Below are 20,790 nucleotides of genomic sequence, written 5' to 3' on the forward strand. Positions count from 1 at the left end.
CAACCACTGCGCCACCAGGGAAGCCCAGTTCTTTGTATATTTTGGATAACAGTCCTTCATTAGATGTCTTTTGCAAATATTTTCTCCCTGTCTGTGGCTTGTCTTCTCATTCCCTTGATATTGTCCTTCTCAGAGCAAAAGTTATTAATTTTAATGCAGTTCAACTTACAAATTATTTCTTTCATGGGTCATGCCTTTGGTGTTTTATCTAAAAAGTCATCATATCCAAGGTCATAAGGTTTTCTCCTATGTTATCTTCTAGGAGTTTTACAGTTTTACATTTTACATGTATATCTGTGATCTATTTTGAGTTAATTTTTGTGGAGGATGTAAGATATGTCCACATTCATTTTTTTTGCTTATGGATGTCCAGTTGTTCCAGCACCATTTATTGAAAAGACTGTCTTTGCCTCATTGTTTTGCCTTTGCTCCTTTGTCAAAGATCAGTTGACTCTACTGAAGTGAGTCTATTTCTGTGCTCTCTTTTCTGTTCCATTGATTTGTCTGTTCTTTCTCCACACTGTCTTGATTGCTATAGCTTTATAGTAAGTCTTGATGTTAGGTAGTGTCAGTCTTCCAACTTAGTTCTTCTTCAGTGTTGTGTTAGCTGTTCTAGGTCTTTTGCCTGTCCATATGAACTTTAGTATGTGTTTGTTAATATCCCAAAATATAACTTGCTGGGATTTTGGTTGAGATTGCATTGAATCTATAGGTAAAGTTGGGAAGAACTGACATTTTGGCAGTATTGAGTCTTCACACCTTTGACTCTCTATGCATTCCTTACCCTATAGTCAAATCAAAGACAAAACCCTTTATTTTTTTTATAGGACATATCAGTCCTTTTAATTTTGGCCACTGATTTCCGCTGATTAATTTCTTCATCTCATCTTCTTGCTACCCCTTAGAACTCAATATTAAAATTCTGGGGCTTCCCTTGTGGCGCAGTGGTTGAGAGTCCGCCTGCCGATTCAGGGGACACGGGTTCGTGCCCTGGTCCGGGAGGATCCCACGTGCCGCGGAGCAGCTGGGCCCATGAGCCATGGCCACTGAGCCTGCGCGTTTGGAGTCTGTGCTCCGCAACGGGAGAGGCCACAGCAGTGAGAGGCCTGCATACCGCAAAAAAAAAAAAAAAAAAAAAATTCTAGCAGTTCCTTGAGAGAAATGTAGGCTAAGAGATTCCTTTCTGACTTTGTGAGGGCACTGCTTAGTTCATTTCCTGACCTAGCCTGGACTGCCTCTGCCGTTTATTTAAGTAACTGATATAAAAGTAGTATGTGGTACTGTAGTCCAGTCAGATAGTTTTAATGGAATCAGTGTCCAGATTCTCAACTTCTGCATGAATTTCTCTTTATTAATATTGATCTGCCTAAGAGAAATGCTTTATTCACAACATTCTTTCTCTTACTTTACGAAAGAAGACACACTCTTATCCATCTGAAATCATACTATAGTACCTTGTCCTGGGATCGTAGAAAAATTAGCAATTAAACAATTTTAATTAATGTCTTATATTTTTCTTGTGGAGAAGTATGATAGAGTGAAAAATGAAAGGCTTTTAATTACAAAATACATTACGTAAGAATTCTCTGAGGAAATAAAATGGAAATAAAGGTCGGGAAAATAAAATAGTAATGTAAAATTTTCAGCTGTTGAAAGAAGAGTCTATTTATGTATTTCTTAAACGGATAATGGTTTTATTACTGTGGATTTAGATTCTATTGAGTATTCTTAAGATAGTTGATATAAATTTTATTTTAAAATGTCAATATTTCCAATTGGGTGGAAATTAAATTATTTTCAAGTACATATTTTACCACAGGTGAAAAATTATAGATGTTAACTTGGTAATGTGTGAATGGTTATGTATTTTTTCAAAATTCTTTTAAGGGTCTGTGAATAAAACTAGTTGAAGACTACTAGCCTACTGTATAAAACCCACGTTTTTATTTATTTTTAGTTATTTTTTTTAAGATTTATTTATCACTTATTATTTTATTTTTGGCTGCCTTGGGTCTTAGTTGCGGCACATGGAATCTTCGTTGGGGCATGCGGGATCTTTCATTGTGGCGTGCAGACTCTTTGTGGTGAGCCGGCTTCTCTCTAGTTGTGGCGCGCAGGCTCCAGGGTGCGTGGGCTCTTTAGTTTGTGGCACACGGGCTTAGCTGCCCTGTGGCATGTGGGACCTTAGTTCCCTGAACCAGGGACTGAACCTGTGTCCCCTGCATTGTAAGGCAGATTCTTTACCGCTGGACCACCAGGGAAGTCCCTAAAACCCAAGTTTTTAAACCTGGTATATAAAATCCTTCATCACCTTTCTCCTTCTAGACCTTTTTCTTTTTTTTTTTTTAATTTAAACATTTCCTGCTTCAAGTTATGTGCTCCAGCAAGAAAGAACTTGGAAGTTCCATAGCATCCCTTTTCCTGCCTGTTTGTCTTTATTGTGTTATTCTGTCTCATCTTTGCCTCCCTTCTGCCTAATCATTTAAAAAAAAATTTTATTAGAGTATAGTTGATTTACAGTGTTGTGTTAGTTTCAGGTGTACAGCAAAGTGAATTTGTTATACATATATCCACTGTTTTTCAGATTCTTTTCCCATATAGGTCATTACAGAGTATTGAGTAGAGCTCTCTGTGCTCTATAGTATGTCCTTAGTAGTTATCTATTTTATATATAGTAGTGTGTCCCAATCTCTCAATTTATCCCTCCCCCTCTTTCCTCCCTGGTAACCATAAGTTTGTTTTCTACATCTGTGACTCCATTTCTGTTTTGTAAATAAGTTCATTTTTACCCCTTTTTTAGATTCCACATATAAGCAATATCATATGATATTTGTCTTTCTCTGTCTTACTTCACTCAGTATGACAATCTCTAGGTCCATCCATGTTGCTGCAAATGACATTATTTTGTTTTTTTTATGGCTGAGTAATATTCCATTGTATATATGTACCACATCTTCTTTATCCACTCATCTGTCAATGGACACGTAGGTTGCTTCAGTGTCTTGGCTATTGTAAAAAGTGCTGCAGTGACCATTGGGGAGCGTGTATCTTTTCGAATTATGGTTCTCTCGAGTGTATGCCCAGGAGTAGGATTGCTGGATCATATGGTAATTCTATTTTTAGCTTTTTAAGGACCCTCCTTACTGTTCTCCATAGTGGCTGTACAAATTTACATTCCCACCAGATGTGTAGGAGGGTTTCCTTTTCTCCACACCCTCTGTAGCATCTGTTTGTAGATTTTTTGATGATGGCCATTCTGACTGGTGTGAGGTGATACCTCATTGTAGTTTTAATTTGAATTTCTCTAATAATTAGTGATGTTGAGCATCTTTTCATGTGGTTTTTGGCCATCGGTATGTCTTCTTTGGGGATATGTCTATTTAGATCTTCTGCCTAGTTTTTGATTGGGTTGTTTGTTTTTTTGATATTGAGTTGCATGAGCTGCTCGTATATTTTGGAGATTAATCCCCTGTTGGTCGCTTCATTTGCAAATATTTTCTCCCATTCTGAGGGTTGTCTTTTCGTTTTGTTTATGGTTTCCTTTGCTGTGCAAAAGCTTTTAGTTTCATCAGGTCCCATTTGTTTATTTTTGTTTTTATTTTCATTACTCTAGGAGGTGGATCCAAAAAGATCTTGCTGTGGTTTATGTCAAAGAGTGTTCTGACTATGTTTTCCTCTAAGAGTTTTATAGTATACAGCCTTACATTTAGGTCTTTAATCCATTTTGAGTTTATTTTTGTGTATGGTGTTAGGGAATGTTCTAATTTCATTCTTTTACATGTAGCTGTCCAGTTTACCCATCACCACTTATTGAAGAGGCTGTCTTTTCTCCATTGTATATTCTTGCCTCCTTTGTCATAGACTAGGTGACCATAGGTGCACGGGTTTATCTCTAGACTTTCTACCTGTTCCATTGAGCTATATTTCTCTTTTTTGTGCCAGTACCATACTGTTTTGATGACTGTAGCTCTGTAGTATAGTCTGAAGTCAGGGAACCTGATTCCTTCAGCTCTGTTTTTCTTTCTCAATATTGCTTTGGCTACTCGGGGTCTTTTGTGTTTCCATGCAAATTGTAAAATTTTTTGTTCTAATTCTGTGAAAAATGCCATTGGTAATGTGGTAGGGATTGTATTGAATCTGTAGATTGCTTTGGGTAGTATGGTCATTTTCACAATATTGATTCTTCCGATCCAAGAACATCATGTATCTTTCCATCTGTTTGTGTCATCTTTGATTTCTTTAAGATGCAGAAGTCTTGATTGAGGAATCAAGACTTCCCCCACTTCAGACTGGCTCAGGAGCTAGTGTTCCAAGCACCCTTGCTGCCATCCTAGTCTGCATCACTGTACTAACACGTTGTTTTGTCATTAGGCTTTTTTTTTTTTCCTTTCTTGAGCATGAGAACTGTGTTTCCTCTTGGGCTCCTCAGCACTTCACTATATACCTCTCCTGGTATTAAGTTAATTTATTGGGAAAATGTTGATAATTGAACCAAACAAGGAAAAGTTGATTTCAACTGTTAGAAAATTAATTCTTAGGCATAACTTTTTGGGGGAGTCAATTAAGCTGTTAAAGGCTATTTTTATTTTATGCTGGTTATTTCTCTAGGTGTAATATTTGCCCTTACTGATAAGGTTTTTGGTAAGATTTCACCTGAAAATCAGAGTTTGAACCTAAAAATGAATTTAGGAACCATTATTGTAGTAGAAGGGGAACAGAATTGTGAGCAATAAGGCAAGAGCGTCTAGTTTTGGCTCTGCCACAAACTTGCCATGCGATTGTGGGTAAATTAACTGGCCTGGAGGTCAGTTTTATCAGCTATTAAATGAGTAAGTCACCAGATTATTTCTTAAGTTTCCTGTACTCTTGGTTTAACAAAGAGAGGAAATTTCAATTAAGCAAACATATGATTTTTCTTGCCAAGAAGAATAAAAAATATGGGCTTCATTTATTTTTTAATCATTCATACCGTGGACATTATATGTGCTATATGTAGATAATGCTGACCTTGTTTATATCACCTACAAATTATATAGTTATGGCTTAGATTTTATCCTTAATTTTTAAAAAAAATAATATCTTTTTAAAAATTTTATTTTATTTTTGGCTGTGTTGGGTCTTTGTTGCTGTGCACGGACTTTCTCTAGTTGCAGTGAGCGGGGGCTACTATTCGTTGTGGTGCACGGGCTTCTCATTGCGGTGGCTTCTCTTGTTGTGGAGCACAGGTTCTAGGCACACAGGCTTCAGTAGTTGTGGCACATGGGCTCAGTAGTTATGGCTCGTGGGCTCTAGAGCACAGGCTCAGTAGTTGTGGTGCACAGGCTTAGTTGCTCTGCGGCATGTGGGATCTTCCCAGACCCGGGATCGAACCCATGTCCCCTGAATTGGCAGCTGGATTCTCAACCACTGCACCACCAGGGAAGTCCCCTTAATTTTTTTTTTTTGCGGTACGCGGGCCTCTCACTATTGTGGCCTCTCCCGTTGCAGAGCACAGGCTCCGGACGCGCAGGCTCAGCAGCCATGGCTCACGGGCCTAGCCGCTCCGCGGCATGTGGGATCCTCCCTGACCCGGGCACGAACCCACATCCCCTGCATCAGCAGGCGGACTCTCAACCACTGCACCACCAGGGAAGCCCGTCCCCTTAATTTTTTAAAAAATAAAGTAATTCAATTGTGATGATTGAAAATCTAGAAGTATTTCATATAACATGTTGATTCATATAATTTCCAGATTATATTTTAGCTTCTTTCACCAAATATTTAATTTGATCAGATTAATATTATACTTTCCTGGGCACTTCTATCATTCTGGAAATGAATTTATTTATGTTGACACATTTCTTTGTGGCCGCTTACTCAGTCACTGCAGCCTTATTCAATAAGAAGCAATATTAAAAACAATTGCAAAAATGCTTTCCTACGTTTTTTGGTTATTCATAGTAAGTAGTAGTTCAGTTTTATAAAGCTTGATTGAATGGCATTTAGGTATGACTTTTATAAAGGATTTGAAATTATGTTGTTTGGCCAAAACAAAGGCAGTATTTCCTTTCTTGTCTTTCACTCCACCCAGCCCCCCTTTTCTCCACCTGCTTGAGGAAAACTATTTCTTCAGACAAACCTCATAATTGCCCTTCTGTGCCTGATTTGGGCCTCAGGAAAGGCCCATAGCATCTGTAAAACTGGAAGCAAAATGGTATTTCCAGGCAGGCACAGGGTTGCTGGGTAGTGAGCCAATCCACAGCTTTGTCTGAGCAGCTGAGAACTTTGCTGGAGTATTACCACGGTGTTCAGTAACACAGACCTGTGCCATGAGCAAGTGAAGCACTGAGCACGTGTCAGGGTCAATATTTATAGACCACTACGTAGCTGCCTTGCAGGGAGAGAAAACGAGAGCGAGAAACGTACAGCCAGAGGGCAAGGAAAGAAAGACTTCAGTGGAGGGAACTTTAATTTCCAATTTTTTTCTTAAAAAATTCTTTTAATTATCAGGTTCGAACTTCTGCTGAATCACAACCATTTGCCGCTGAGCTATGACAAGAGTGGAAACAAAAAGTTAAACGAGCAAACCTGCTATACGTAAGAAGGTAAGTAATTAGCCAGTTCAGTCTCGCTTTTACTGGTAAACTCCATCTCCCTGTTGGCTGCTCTACATCAGTAAGCAAAGGGCTGTGTGGCACATTAAAGCTAACGTGGAGGGGCTGCCTGCTGGTTGAGTGTTCTTGGTGGCAGTGTAGTTTCATATTCTGCTCTTAAGAATGCTGTGCACGGTCATAATACACTTAAATGGTGTGGGTGGTGGGAAAGGCTCTTGAACACTGATTTCATGTTATGTCCTGTCAGTAAATTTCTCTTTCTTCATTCTGTCAGACTTGACGTCTTCTGATTGGTAAATTCGTGTTTACTTTTTATATAGCTATTAAAACATGAATATTAGTGAGTTTATAGTGGAGGGTGTTCTAGAAGTGGAATAGGGGAAGAATTCAGATGAATGTGTGAAGATGTTGTACACACTGTCAAAATGTGCAGGCTGTGAATGTGAGTAACATGGGGTCTTTTGAAAGGAAAGCCACTGTCCATTTGACAGCGCATTAAAGTGAAATAATGACTCCTTCTGGGAATGGAGAGAAGCAGGAGTAATGAAAAGTAAGAACAGACTTCTTCATCCAAGGTGCAAAGGACTCAGCATTTAGAATTTCTCTGCTTGTCCAAGTGACTTGCTAGGTTGGTTCCTTGCAAAAGTGGTTCTCTAGTAAAGATATTAAATTAACATCTTTTGCCCCACATCAGCAGTTTTTTTCCTGTCATCACAGGTAGAACTTTGACACATGCTTCTCTGTGTGACCGTAGTGCGATTGCATATTCATTTATCATCATTGTTTTGCATATCCCAGATTGATGTTAAAAGCAGTGGTGCTGAAGGGGACAGAAAGGAATTGTGTTCTATGTGTTTTCTGATTTAGAACACCCATGAAATTTATATACTTATGTGTTTCATGTCTACTACACATAACTCGGAAAGTAATATGTTGCTTTACTATAGGTGTAACTAGATAAAACTTATGTACTGGCAGAGTGAAAGTTTCCCTGTTGTTGGTTTTTTAATTGTGGAAGAGAAGCATTAGCATGGTATTGAAAATGTTTAGCTTAGGTTATAGATGGCAATTATAGTTCCAAAGGGTTTTTTGTATTACATATTTAAGTTAAAAACAAATATAACATGAAAGCTGTTGTAGAGCTTAAACTGTAGAACAATAGAGATATAAGGGAAAGATAATACTCTGGCATAGGTTTTGTATTAGGGTTAATATTCAGGAACCAGCTTATTCTAAAATGGGATAAACCATGTCCAAAACAGCAGGTGGAATAGGTCTAAATGTAAAGTAGATATCTTAAAATGAGGCCCATAGTTGTAGAGTATCATTGTTGTTGAATCACATAAAATTTTAAAAATAATCCAAAATGCTTCAAAATCAGTTTTATTAATTCAGGTGTGCTTTAAAGCTAATCTGATATCTAAATTTAAACTGTATTTTAACATTCATTTACTGCTTGTTTTAGCCTCTGCATCAAGCATTTTCTTTTTACTTTTTCGGGTATTGCCTACCCTTTTATTAATGGGTTTGATTTAGATTTTTGTCAATAATATGTTTAGTTTGAAAATGCAACCATGGTTGATCTAGAATGGGCATTACTCAAATTTTTCTTTGCTACTGCCTTTGGGTAATATATCATGATCAATATTGTAATTTCAGTTCTTTCTTTAATACCTTTTACTCATTCACTTTATATGTTGCATACATAACATGATATTCAATGAATGATAATTGATTTCTTATGCCTTTTAAAATTTGTTTTATTTTTATTTGTTCTGGTGTTTTGTTTCTGAAGTACCCTGTGGAAACTTTTGTCAGAGAACAATCTAATAAAATTACTACAATAAAAATAAACTAAAGAAAATCTTCCCTTTAATCAAGAGAGGAAACAGAGAATTGTGGTATTGGTTGACAGTGTCTAAAATGGGATGTAGTTTGGTTGAAGGCTGGTTGAGCATTTTAAAACTTGAAACAGCATCTCAATATTATTTTTGAATTTAATGTCAATCCTGATATTGGTTATTTATCACATTTGTAAATAACATTTCATATGTAGACATATAAAAATGGTTAGGGGCTCTTTTGTATCATGTTTTAACTATCTGTTGAAGTAAGATTAGTGAATTTAGCTCAAAATGTTAGTATTAACCTCCTAATGGATCTCACTGCCCCGGTCTCATTCGCTGTACGCCCAGTCCATATGCTGTAGTACCCTTAGAGGGATCAGTTTCCCACCCTGATGAACTCTTCACTTCCTGCTAAAGCCCTCCCGTCCCTGGCTCTCTATTGCTTGTAGATAAAGGTCAGCTTTCTTGGCACGGCGAGTCTGATGAGCTGCTTCTTCATCTAGCTGCTACTTTTGCTCTATATTCATCTTCTGCTGTTCCTTCTGGGCTATTTTTCACATCTCGCTTTTCTCCACCCATGAGAGTATTCCCCTCCCCTCTGTTTTATGCTCCAACATTATTGAATATCTTGTATTTCTCAGAACAATCCATACTGTTTTACTCCTTTCTGGAATTGTTTATGTTGCTTCCTCTATCTTGAAACACCCTCTTCCTGGCCTTTGGCTTTCAGCCTCAATGAAGGTATCCCTTCCCAGATGCCCTGCCTGTCCACTGTCAGCCTCTGTGGTTTGGTCTCCTGTACAGACCATTGTCACAGCACTTCTGCAAAGTCGATGATACAGAGTTTTTGTTTTCCCTTATGAGTTTGTGAGTTAATTGTAGCCATGTTTTAAAATTAATTCTTTTATGTTCCTCCAAGACCTAGCCTAAAGCAGACATTCAAGAACTTTAAAGAAAAAACTTATCATATTTATTTTAAACCCACTTTTCTTTATAGACTTTTTATTTTAATATAATTTAAAATTGATTAATTGGATTGAAGGAGAAGTCCCTTAAGTAGTTGGTAAAGTCTTTTGAAACAGTAACAATACTTAAAAAATTCATTTCTCTTTCTATCAACAATTATAGTTATGTGTGTTCATCCATGCAAGTAGATATTTATTGAACTCGTAAACCATTTGAATGGCAAGTTCAAAATTATATTGGTTAGCACATACAAATTCGGGATAGATAGCCTGCAGATGTTGTTTAGTTAATTTCATGAAATCTGTCAGCAAAATCACCTAGTCGCTGCACCCACATGGACTGCTGTGATAAATTAAATGATGCTCTAGCAAATTGAAGACAGTGTTACACCTTCCAAAAGGCCCAGAGTGAATTTCGGGAGAGAATAGGTCCATCCTCATGTATCCTGAAGAATTACAGAGTGGAATGACTCTCAGCGTTATGAATAAAGTTACACCTCCTAATTTTATTTCCTATTGTAGAGAAAGTTAGGAATTTAAGGAAGTAATAGAAAATCATGGCTTAAAAAATTCTCAGACCTGAAAGGTGATACTTCAGTTCAGTCAGAAGAAGAATTTTCTCCTCAAAATAGAAATATTGAAAGAAAAGAATGTCAGTGTTTTAAAAAGTACTTGAGAAATAGCAGTTGCTTCTTTTAGTTCTGATACTCAATAAAATTTTATTTTGTCTTTAATGGTGTTTTATTTCCCCACCATACATAAAAATACAAATTATTTCATATACAAAGTAAGTATACAAGAATCAAAGGTAAAGCTTTATGCACGATTTAGAGTAATTCACAACTTTTCTTATTTTGATTATTTTTACTTCTCAGTGCGCTCTGCCAGTGGTTTCCACTGCTGTTGAAGCCTTATAAACCTCTCCCAGCTATTGAATATGACCCTTCTGTTTGTTTAACCTTGAATTGTATCTGTCTTAGGAATGAAAACAAGATTGGTATTTTCATAGGGAAATTTTGTAGCTTTTTAATTTGCTTGGAATGGACCATAATTCAATCTGTAATTTTCCTTCAGATTTATTTTGCCCACATAAGTATTTCTAGTTAAATAGGTATGGATAAGGTGCCTTACCAAAGAGTTATAGGTATAAATTTTATGTATCTTGCTGGCTTATCAAGTAATATAAGCGTTATAAAACTGGAAGGGCAGGGGTTTCTATGGTCATGGACTTAGAAATGTACCTTGTTCCCATAAGCCGGTGATGAGAGAAACCTGAGTTTGCCTCAATATTAAAAGATTACAAATGTAGAAAACAAACTTATGATTACCAGGGGGTAAGGGGGAGGAATAAATTGGGAGATTGGGATTGACATATACAGACTACTATATATAAAATAGATAACTAATAAGGACTTACTGTATAGCACAGGGAACTCTACTCAATACTCTGTAATGGCCTATATGGGAAAAGAATCTAAAAGAGAGTGGATATATGTATAACTGATTCACTTTGCTGTACACTGAAACTAACACAACATTGTAAATCAATTATACTCTAATAAAATTTTTTAAAAAAGATTATAGCAAAACCAAACAAAGGCAAAAAACAGCACCACTACCACCACCAACCAGAAGAGGTTAGAGAACTTTGGTTGGAGTGAGGCGTAAATAATTTTGCCAGAACAATCAAGTATTTTATTATTAGCCACTTAGCTGGCCAATCAGTGTTTTTCTGTAGCTGTGGATGGCATAGAATTCATAGAACATGAAAGGAGAAGAATGAATTAATCATGGAAGTGGGACCTTCAGACTCTTCTACTTCAACTGTTTTATGTTATAGATATGGGCAAATATAGTACAAAGTGTTAACGTAACTTGCCAAACATCAGCTTTTAAAGTAGCTACTTAGGATTTTGATTAAAAAAAATACATATTTGTAAGGCCAGTATTTTACCATTGTGGCTTTTCCCGTCTGTTTGTAATTGCTCTTTTTATTCTGTGTATTGCATGTAAAGCTTAATTGTTGTATCTCTGTGTTTTGTATTGTATTAGACTCCTTTGCATTGTTTCATAACCCCTGAATAATTACTGAATAATAATAATAATAATAATAATAATTACTACAGCCAGTAATTATTGCTTCCAACTGAGATGGAGGGCTTTTCTACTCATAATCATAGTTAAAAATATATATATATTTTTAATTACAGATATCCTTTCTGGCTTTCCTGATTTCTCCCACTCTCTTTGGTAGTACAGTTAAATTTATGCTCTCATAAACATTCTCCTTTTCAATAGAACATGGCAGATAGTCCTAAAGCAAAAGACAGAAACAAATTTAATACTTTGATTCTAAGAGCTTCTCATAGGGAATATATAGTTATATATTGTTCTACAGCTTTGTTTTAAGATGTCTCTTGTTTCCGCAGCTGGAAAATTTTTGATTACAACGAAACTCAGAGAACCAAATGTGCTTTTCTAGATTATTTTTCCTTTCATCTAAGAGTCTTTTAAAATGTCAATAATTAAAGGGGCAGAGAGGAGCAAAACAAACTTGTTTTGTACATGTCATCTTCTTGTAAGACTTTGCTTCTCTAAGTGCTGTCCCCACCACTCCCAAAGAAACTGGAGCTCTTTGGTTCCTTCCATTCTCATTAATATTAAGGTCCCTGGAAATAATTGCTTGTATATTTAAAGATGAAAGAGTTTTTGAGCAGATAGCTGAAATCTTTGTTCTCAGCCTCCAACTGCGATTTCTATACCTTCTTCTCTCCTCCTCGCCTCACTGAAAACAAAACCAAAGTGATTGCCTCTACCCACCTCTCCAGTCAATGAAACATGTCTGAATGTTCCTTAGTAAATATTTTCCATTGGATTGATACTTTTCATTTCAGATATGTATAATCTGTCTTCTCAAACTCTGGCCTGCTAAGAGATTTATAATTGTAAAATCTTTGCTAACATGATAGTGGAAAGTGATATTTTATTTATGTTTGTAATTACTAGTTAACATGAATCTGAGGAGATTATTGGTTATTATTTTAATTTTTATGATTTATCTGTTTATACACTTATTCTTTTTTCAGAGGCTCTGTGTCTCATTGGTTTAAAGAGTATTTTTTTTAATCAAAGAATCTTGATTCTTTAAAGTCCTGTTAGTTGTAACTGTTTTCATAAGCTTTTGATTACTTTAAAATTTTGTTTTATGTGGTTTGAAATATCTTAGTAAAGCTAAACAATATTTTCTTCATCTCCTTCGAAACTTAGAATGCTCTTTACAATTCAGAAATATGAAAAAATTTTTCTACATTTTGATGGTTTATTTAACTGTTAATTCTATGATTCACAAGGAATTGATTAACTAATTACTTCAGTACTTTTGTTGAATCATTAGTCCCCTTTTTTCTGAAGTCAACTTTAACTTGTACTTCAGTGGTACAAATTTAAATCTTTGTGTTACCTCTCAATTTGTATTCCATTTAAACTTTATCTCTAAGGAATAAAAGTTCATGTTTCTTATTAAATAAGATTTAAGCCCTGGAACGTGTTAGGGTGTTGTGGGACTTGTCATGTTCCTTGAAATTACTGTAGGCAGGAGGCTGCATTTATTACTTACGTTAAAGCAGACATAATAAGAATATGAATCTGTGTGAGTGAGAATTTAGGCATTAATAATTGTCACCATTTATCAAGGGTTTCTTGAGAATATATCTGGCCTTCTACCATGGACTGTAACTATATGATTTCATTAAATCCTTGTAACAGACCGTTGAGTGACCTATTCTGATTTTTTCTTCAGGATAAACTGAGACCCCAAGATGTAAAGTAGTTTGATCAGCCTCACATAGCTAATAAATGATAGGGTCATGATTTAAACTCAGATCTGACCAAAGTCCATCTTTTAAGGAATGATTGCCAAATAGAGAATTTATGCTTTTGCCATGACTGTTAAGAGATGCAGGTCTCTAGGGGTCAGATGGCAGGAACCTTCCCAACTTGGGTCCATCTATGAAGAAATCAACTCAGGAACAATGGCTTTCAAACTATAGAGGCAAGTCAGTGAAATCAGTGATGTAAGGAACCTTCTATTTTTTTGGATTAGTGCTGAAGATAAAAGAATCTCCAGATGGACAGAAATAACCCTATACTTTAAATCAGTTTAAAATCTGCTAATTTTTTTTTAACTTCTTCAGATTTTCATACCTCTATTGATTTTATAATTGTCCTTCAACTCCAAGCCAACTTATTCAGTTCTCCCTCATAGGCTTAACACACAGCACCATTCCCTCCCTCACATACCTGCTTATGACCTTAGCAAGGAAACTGGCACAGAGCTGCCAGGCCAGCAGGCAGTGACTGTTCCATCTGGGTCTCTGTTTTTGTAACTACAGGTTTCATTCAGGGAAGACATGAGTCTCCCTAACTGGCAGCCTTTGCTGTCATCTCTGTTTTAAGCTGCTCAGTTAAGGGACTCACGGTTGTTGTGGTATTTACAGCAGGAAAGGAAATTCTAGATGTTTTAGCATCATTAGAACTCAGTACTTATGCCCTAATTGGTTACCTGGAATGGTGCAAAAGGATAGCTTTATCTGCTATGAATGGACTTAACTCATAAATATAGTTTGCGTTTGTTTATGTCAGAGGCGGGAATTCCTATGTAAAAGTTTATACAGAGACATTTTCCATCTTAGTTGTTTGTTATACATTAAGCCATCGTGAAGGAATTTGTTTTCCTCTTTAACTCAAAGCAAACAATTTTGCTTAAAGATAATGTAGGATTTTTTTTCTCCTTGGGTCACTCTGCCCTTTGTTGATACATTGGTGTATCTGTGCCAAGATTTACAGTACCGTTTATTGGAGTTTTGTTTATAGCCCTGCCTTGAACACTTGAAAATAAATTATACCTTTTAGTTAATAAGCAGGTTTTTCTTATATTATTACTTGGAAAAGTATGCATTAGTCAATATCTGTAATAATTAACAGTCTTAAAAATTCTAAGTAGTTATTCATATTATTCCTCCTTTTTTCATTCATCTTTTTTATTTTTTTAAATTTTTATTTATTTACTTATTTGGTTGCGCTGGGTCAGTTGCAGCAGGCAGGCTCCTTCGTTGTGGTACGTGGGCTCCTTAGTTGTGGCAGGTGGCTCCTTAATTGCAGCACGTGGGCTCCTTTGTTGCGGCAGGCAGGTTCCTTAGTTGTGGCTTGTGGGCTCCTTAGTTGTGACATGCGGCATGCATGTGGGATCTAGTTCCCTGATTAGGGATCGAACCCTGGCCCCCAGCATTGGGAGCGTGGAGTCTTAACCACTGCGCCACCAGGGAAGTCCCTCATTCATCTTTTTTAGTCTCCTGTTTTACTTAAAGATGATAAGAACTGCACAGTGTATAGTCAGAACATAATTCCATAAATGCTTTCACACATTAATTCTGCACTTAAATATTGGCTTTTTCTGTATGTAAAATTCACTTGATTGAGAGTCTCTCACTTTTTCATTTCTCTCTATACCACTTTTAACTTCAGCAGCAGATTAATATATCATTATTCACAGTAGTAGCTTAGCTTATAACCTTGAAATTTATTTCTGTGTTTGTTATCAGAGGCTTGTTGGCAAATCAGACTTGACAATAATACAGAAGGAAAGCATGGTGACCTAGGACACACTGTTCTACTGAAGTAATTCACGCTTCTTTGTGTAAAGATTTTTGTTTATTTGTCTTAAATTAGCCAGCATACAATGTGTATAGTCTTTTGAGTTACTCATTAATACTCCATATGTAATGTTTTAAAATTATTATTGGTAGAAATAGATGATTATTTAGAATGATTTTTTTTTCTTGTACTGTTGCAGTTTAAAGCAGATTGGTACAGCTCTCAAAGCACAAGTATGAGCTTAAAATATGACTGTGAAACCATGTGTTCTTAACTAGGGGAGCCGGCTTTTTTGGTCAATTTGAAGCTGTTTGTTTTTAATTGAAGTATAGTGAATTTACAATGTTGTATTAGTTTCTGGTGTACAGCAAAGTGATTCAGTAATATATATCTCTATATTTTTTCAGATTCTTTTCCATTATAGTTTGTTACAAGATATTGAATATAGTTCCCTGTGCTCTACAGTAGGCCCTTGTTGTTTACCTATTTTATATATAGTAGTTTCTGTCTGTTCATCCCAAACTCCTCGTTTATCTCCCCATGCGTCCCCACAAACTTTCCCCTTTGGTAACCATAGTTTGTTTTCCGTATCTGTAAGTCTGTTTTGTATATAAGTTCGTTTGTATCTTTTTTTTTAAGATTCCACATATAATTAGTATCATGATATTTATCTTTCTCTGTCTGCCTTACTTCACTTAGTATGATGATTTCTAGGTCCATCCATGTTGCTGCAAATGGCATTATTTCATTCTTTTTTATGGCTGAGTAATATTCCATTGTATATATCTACCACATCTTCTTTATCCATTCATCTGTTGATGGACATTTTGGTTGCTTCCATGTCTTGGCTCTTGTAGATAGTGCTGCAATGAACAATTTGAACCTGTTCTTATACTGCATGTTCCCTCTTATAGAAAAGAAATGTGATATTTATGCTAACATGATTTCAATTTCTTAATAATTTAAACTGCATATGATTTGCCCAGAGGTTGAGAATCAATTTTTAAAATTTTGGTTAAATTTTAATACAGTATTTTCTGTGATATACGTGTGTTTCTGTTTATTAACTATATATTGTCAGTGGCGTTAATTGATGCTTTTAGAGACATAAGCATACTTCAGATCAAACACTGGTTTGCAGATACTGTAAGGCATGTGGAACACACAGATAGCCGTTGTCCTCTGCACTTCTACCCCATACGTACTGTAGGAAGGCTCATTTCTACATGTTGAGCAGTTCAACAAACAGGTTGACCTGGGATGACCTGGTGGCCAGTACAGGATCACCCATCTAGCCCAGAGCCATGCAGGCTATCACTCCCCTCTCTCTTTCCCACTGTCTCTTCCCTCCCATCCCGCTTCCCCACTTGTTACTATCTTCCTTTCCCTGCTCCCAGTTATCCATCATATTAAATTGTTATTGATTTTAGCTTCAGCATTTTTCTTACCTTCTATCTTTCATCTATTCCCAATTATTTCAGCAAACATCTTTTTGTGCAATTTGAAGAAAACCTTTCCAGTTTTAACAGAAATATTAATGCCTGGAAGTAAGAGAAACTTGTATCATAAAATGTTAAAGTGCAGGCTTCCCTGGTGGCGCAGTGGTTGAGAGTCTGCCTGCCAATGCAGGGGACGCGGGTTCGTGCCCCGGTCCGGGAAGATCCCACATGCCGCGGAGCGGCTGGGCCCACGAGCCATGGCCGCTGAGCCTGCGCGTCCGGAGCCTGTGCTCCGCAACGGGAGAGGCCACAGCAGTGAGAGGCCCGTGTACCGCAAAAATAAATAAATAAATAAATAAAAGTTAAAGTGTGATTAGTGTATTTCACAATTTCCCTAAAGTCATTTACTCTCTGGTTTTATAATTAATGATAACTTGGTCAACATTTTGCTATGAATAGTTGTATTTATGACACTTTCATTTAACCCTTACTGTAATTCTGGGAGGTGGTTATTATTGTCCCTATATTTAAGATGAGGAAATAGAAATTCAGGGTTAAATAATCATGCCTGTGATCACACAGCTTGGAAAGTAGGAGGCGTAGGATTGGAACCGAGTTGTTTCTGACTCTAAAAGCTTTACAGTATAATATATGACTTTCTTTTAAAATAGGTAATTTCACTTTCCTACTCCTGTACATGTCTAAAGTTTGAGAAGTAGCACAGCCGGGCAGATGGCTTCCCAGTGTAACAGAGTTCCAAACCAGAGGGCAGCAAGTCCATTTGCTACAAGGAAGACAAGGCTCTCTTGATATTTACCAACAGGAAAAGCAAATCTTATTCTTAGTGTATTATTCTTGTTTCATCCAAAGGTTTTCTCACTTTTGTAGCTCTACCAAGGTTTCTTTATGCAAAGAGATAACAAAGCAAATACTTAGGAAAGTATATTCTTCCAAATAAATCAATGCTATGCTGCAAGATGTTTTTGAGGCAGATTAAACCTTCATCTGTAAACTGTACACTCTTGATTTCAGTTGGACTCTAATAGACTTTCTCATTAGTTTTAAATCACACTGCGATGGCATGGATTCTTAGATCACACCATTATAAAAATAGATATTTTCAGATTATTTGGAGATGAGTTCTGTTGCTTGTATAGATTAACTTTCTACCTTTGCCTTGCTCTACTTTTCAGGAACTTTATTAGAAATTATGTGGGGGCAGGAAATAACATTCAAACAAATAAATTTTATTTTTCGTCTAGTTAAGAAACCTGTTTTTTTTAATTTAAAGACTTGATATCAAAGAAATTAAAACTGTAGATAAAACTGACCTTTAGGAATTACCTGTTGATTTTTTCCATGACTGTTCTAACCCCATATTTGTAAGATATAATTTAAGGTTATAAATTGTAACTTCTGTTTGCAAAGTGTTTTACATTTTAAAAGCATTTTCATACCCAGTGTTGCTTTTGACCTTTTGCTCCCCCAAATGCTTTGAAGCAAATTATATGCATCTTATGGATGGAAAAATTAACATGAAGTGAGGGTGGGGTGAAGATCCTAGACTGAAAAAAGCAAAGTGTTTTGACCTTACCAGAATAGTTATTGAACTTGATTAGCTTAATTGTAATATACAAAGAAATAAGTATGTAAGTATATGTTAACCCACACCAGACTCTAGTAGAAATAATGAGTAGCAGGTTTATGTCATTTAAAAAAATTATGAGAGTGTTAATACTGAGAAAGTTTTGTAAATTTAATTTAGTTGTTTCTGAAATGGAGAAAGGAATTTAATGTTATTATAGTGGCAGAACAGCTGTATTGAGTTTGTGGAATTATGTGGGAGTCTAGTTTGAGAACCACTGAATTATCACATAAAATTCTTAATCAGTATATACTGCAGTAGTAATATTTTCCTCAAGATTTTCATAAGCTGTGTTGGTACATCAATAAAGAGTTTATAAGGAATACAGCCCTGTTTAAATAAACTACTGAATGTTGTCTTACACTGTATGGGGTAAAATGATGACAGTATGACTAGGAAGAGTTATATAAACTATATAAAAAGTCATAAGAATTTGAATGGAGTGAATTTATCAAATTGGTTTTCTTTTCTCAAAACTCTATTTGTTCTCACTTTCATCCTCTATAATGGTATACGGGGGCTTCAACTTTAGTGCATCCATCTATGCAGAAATCACCAGCCCATCTATCCTCTCTTCTTTTGAATCCCAGTGAGCTGTGAGTCTAAGTTGCCACTGTAATCAGTGATTAGCTATTCATATGGAAAACTATAATTGATCCCTACTCACTTCATTTCATAAACAGAAACAAATTCTGTATGGAAGAAAGAATTAACTATGAAAAACAATACCATTTTAAAGTATTTAGAAAAGGATATATTTATTATTTTAGAGAAAGATAAGAATTTCTTTAAACCTAAACAGAGCAAACCATAAAAAGATTAATAAATTCAACAGGCTTAAAATTTAAAAAGTATGTTCATCAAAGAGTAAGAAAGGTTGAAAACTGGTTTAGTGTGTAGAAGATTCTATAAATTAATAAAGTAAAATCAGCCAATATAAAAATGAACAGGAATTTCAAAAAGAAAATTCGGATAGTCAGTGAACATGTGAAAGCCTCATTAATAGTTAGAGAAATGTAAGTTAAAACTAGAGTGATATGCTGTTTCATATCCATCATGTTGTTGAAAATATAAAAGTCTGAAATATACCAAATGCTGGTGTGGATGTGAAGCAACAGGAACTCTCATTCCCTGGGAATGGGAATGTAAAGCGGTACCGTTGAATTGGTGGTCGAGATTGAGCATAGGTATACTCTTGCTCAGCAGTTCCGCCCCTAGGAGTATTTCCTGTGGAAATTTCTTGCTTGTGTGCCTTAGGAAACAGGTACAAGATTATTTTTTATTGTAGTCTCGTATGTAATATAATATAGCAAAGCACAAATAAACAAATTTGGAAGCAACAGAGAGTAGAATGGACAAGTTGGGGAATATTTGTTTACAGTGGATTTAACATAATAGTGGAAACCAGTGAATCTGGATGACTCCCCAAAACGTAATGTTGAATGAAAAAACAAGTCACAAAGAATACATACAACATGATTCCAGTTGTACAAACTTTGATCAGAGGCAAAACTGAGTAATATATTTTTGTGGAATCATTATATATGTGCTCTAACTATATAAAGAAAATCAAGGAAAAAATTAAAACAAAACTGAGGCTGTTGAATATTCCAGTAGGAGTGAAGGAGTTGGGTCCAGGGAGGAGCCCAGAAAGCTTGGGTGATATGTAAGTGGGTGATCTTTAAAAATTTTATTTAAAAGTATCATTATTAACAGTTATGTATTATAATTGATATATTATTATAAGCAATGGATTTATATTGTAAGTAACATTGTAAGTATCATTATTATTAAAATGTAATTATGTAAAGTGCACACATATGAAATATTTCATAGTACAGTAAAAACAATTGGAGGAAAGGATTTCTTCCTTTTTGTCTTCAAAAAACCTTTTAAGTTTCAAGTTAATTTTTATCCGGGTATGCTACTTGGCCTTTATTTATTTTTATTACAGTTTTAAATTTTATTTTATTTATTTTTTTATACAGCAGGTTCTTATTAGTTATCTACTTTATATACATCAGTGTATACATGTCAATCCCAATCGCCCAATTCATCACACCCCCACCCCCACCCCTGCTTTCCCCACTTGATGTCCATACGTTTGTTCTCTACATCTTTGTTTCTATTTCTGTCTTGCAAACCAGTTCATCTGTACCATTTTTCTAGATTCCACATATATGTGTTAATATACGATATTTGTTTTTCTCTTTCTGACTTACTTCACTCCATATGGCAGTCTCTAGGTCCATCCATGTCTCTACAAGTGACCCAATTTCGTTCCTTTTTATGGCTGAGTAATATTCCATTATATATACGTACCACATCTTCTTTATCCATTTATCTGTAGATGGGCATTTAGATTGCTTCCATGACCTGGCTATTGTAAATAGTGCTGCAATGAACATTGGGGTGCATGTGTCTTTTTGAATTATGGTTTTCCCTGGGTATATGCCCAGTAGTGGGATTGCTAGGTCATATGGTAATTCTATTTTTAGTGTTTTAAGGAACCTCCATACTGTTCTCCATAGTGGCTATATCAATTTACATTCCCACCAACAGTGCAAGAGGGTTCCCTTTTCTCCACACCCTCTCCAGCATTTGTTGTTTCTAGATTTTCTGATGATGCCCATTCTAACTGGTGTGAGG

At 35.8% G+C, this 20,790-nt stretch overlaps 1 protein-coding gene across 5 annotated transcripts in view; it reads left to right on the forward strand.

Moving 5' to 3' along the window:
* The window catches only part of BMPR1B (bone morphogenetic protein receptor type 1B), a 424,563-nt gene that overhangs the window by 251,958 nt on the left and 151,815 nt on the right, over window positions 1–20,790 (forward strand). For all 5 annotated transcript variants that reach the window (XR_003434972.1, XM_027116943.1, XM_027116944.1 and 2 more), the window contains one exon: window positions 6,490–6,584. The gene's annotated coding sequence lies outside the window, so the exon portion shown is untranslated. The remainder of the gene's footprint in view (window positions 1–6,489; window positions 6,585–20,790) is intronic.

The sequence above is a fragment of the Aethalodelphis obliquidens genome, unplaced genomic scaffold (assembly GCF_003676395.1).
Source record: "Aethalodelphis obliquidens isolate GAN/ISIS:26980383/991018 unplaced genomic scaffold, ASM367639v1 scaffold17, whole genome shotgun sequence".
Taxonomy (NCBI): Eukaryota; Metazoa; Chordata; class Mammalia; order Artiodactyla; family Delphinidae; genus Aethalodelphis; species Aethalodelphis obliquidens.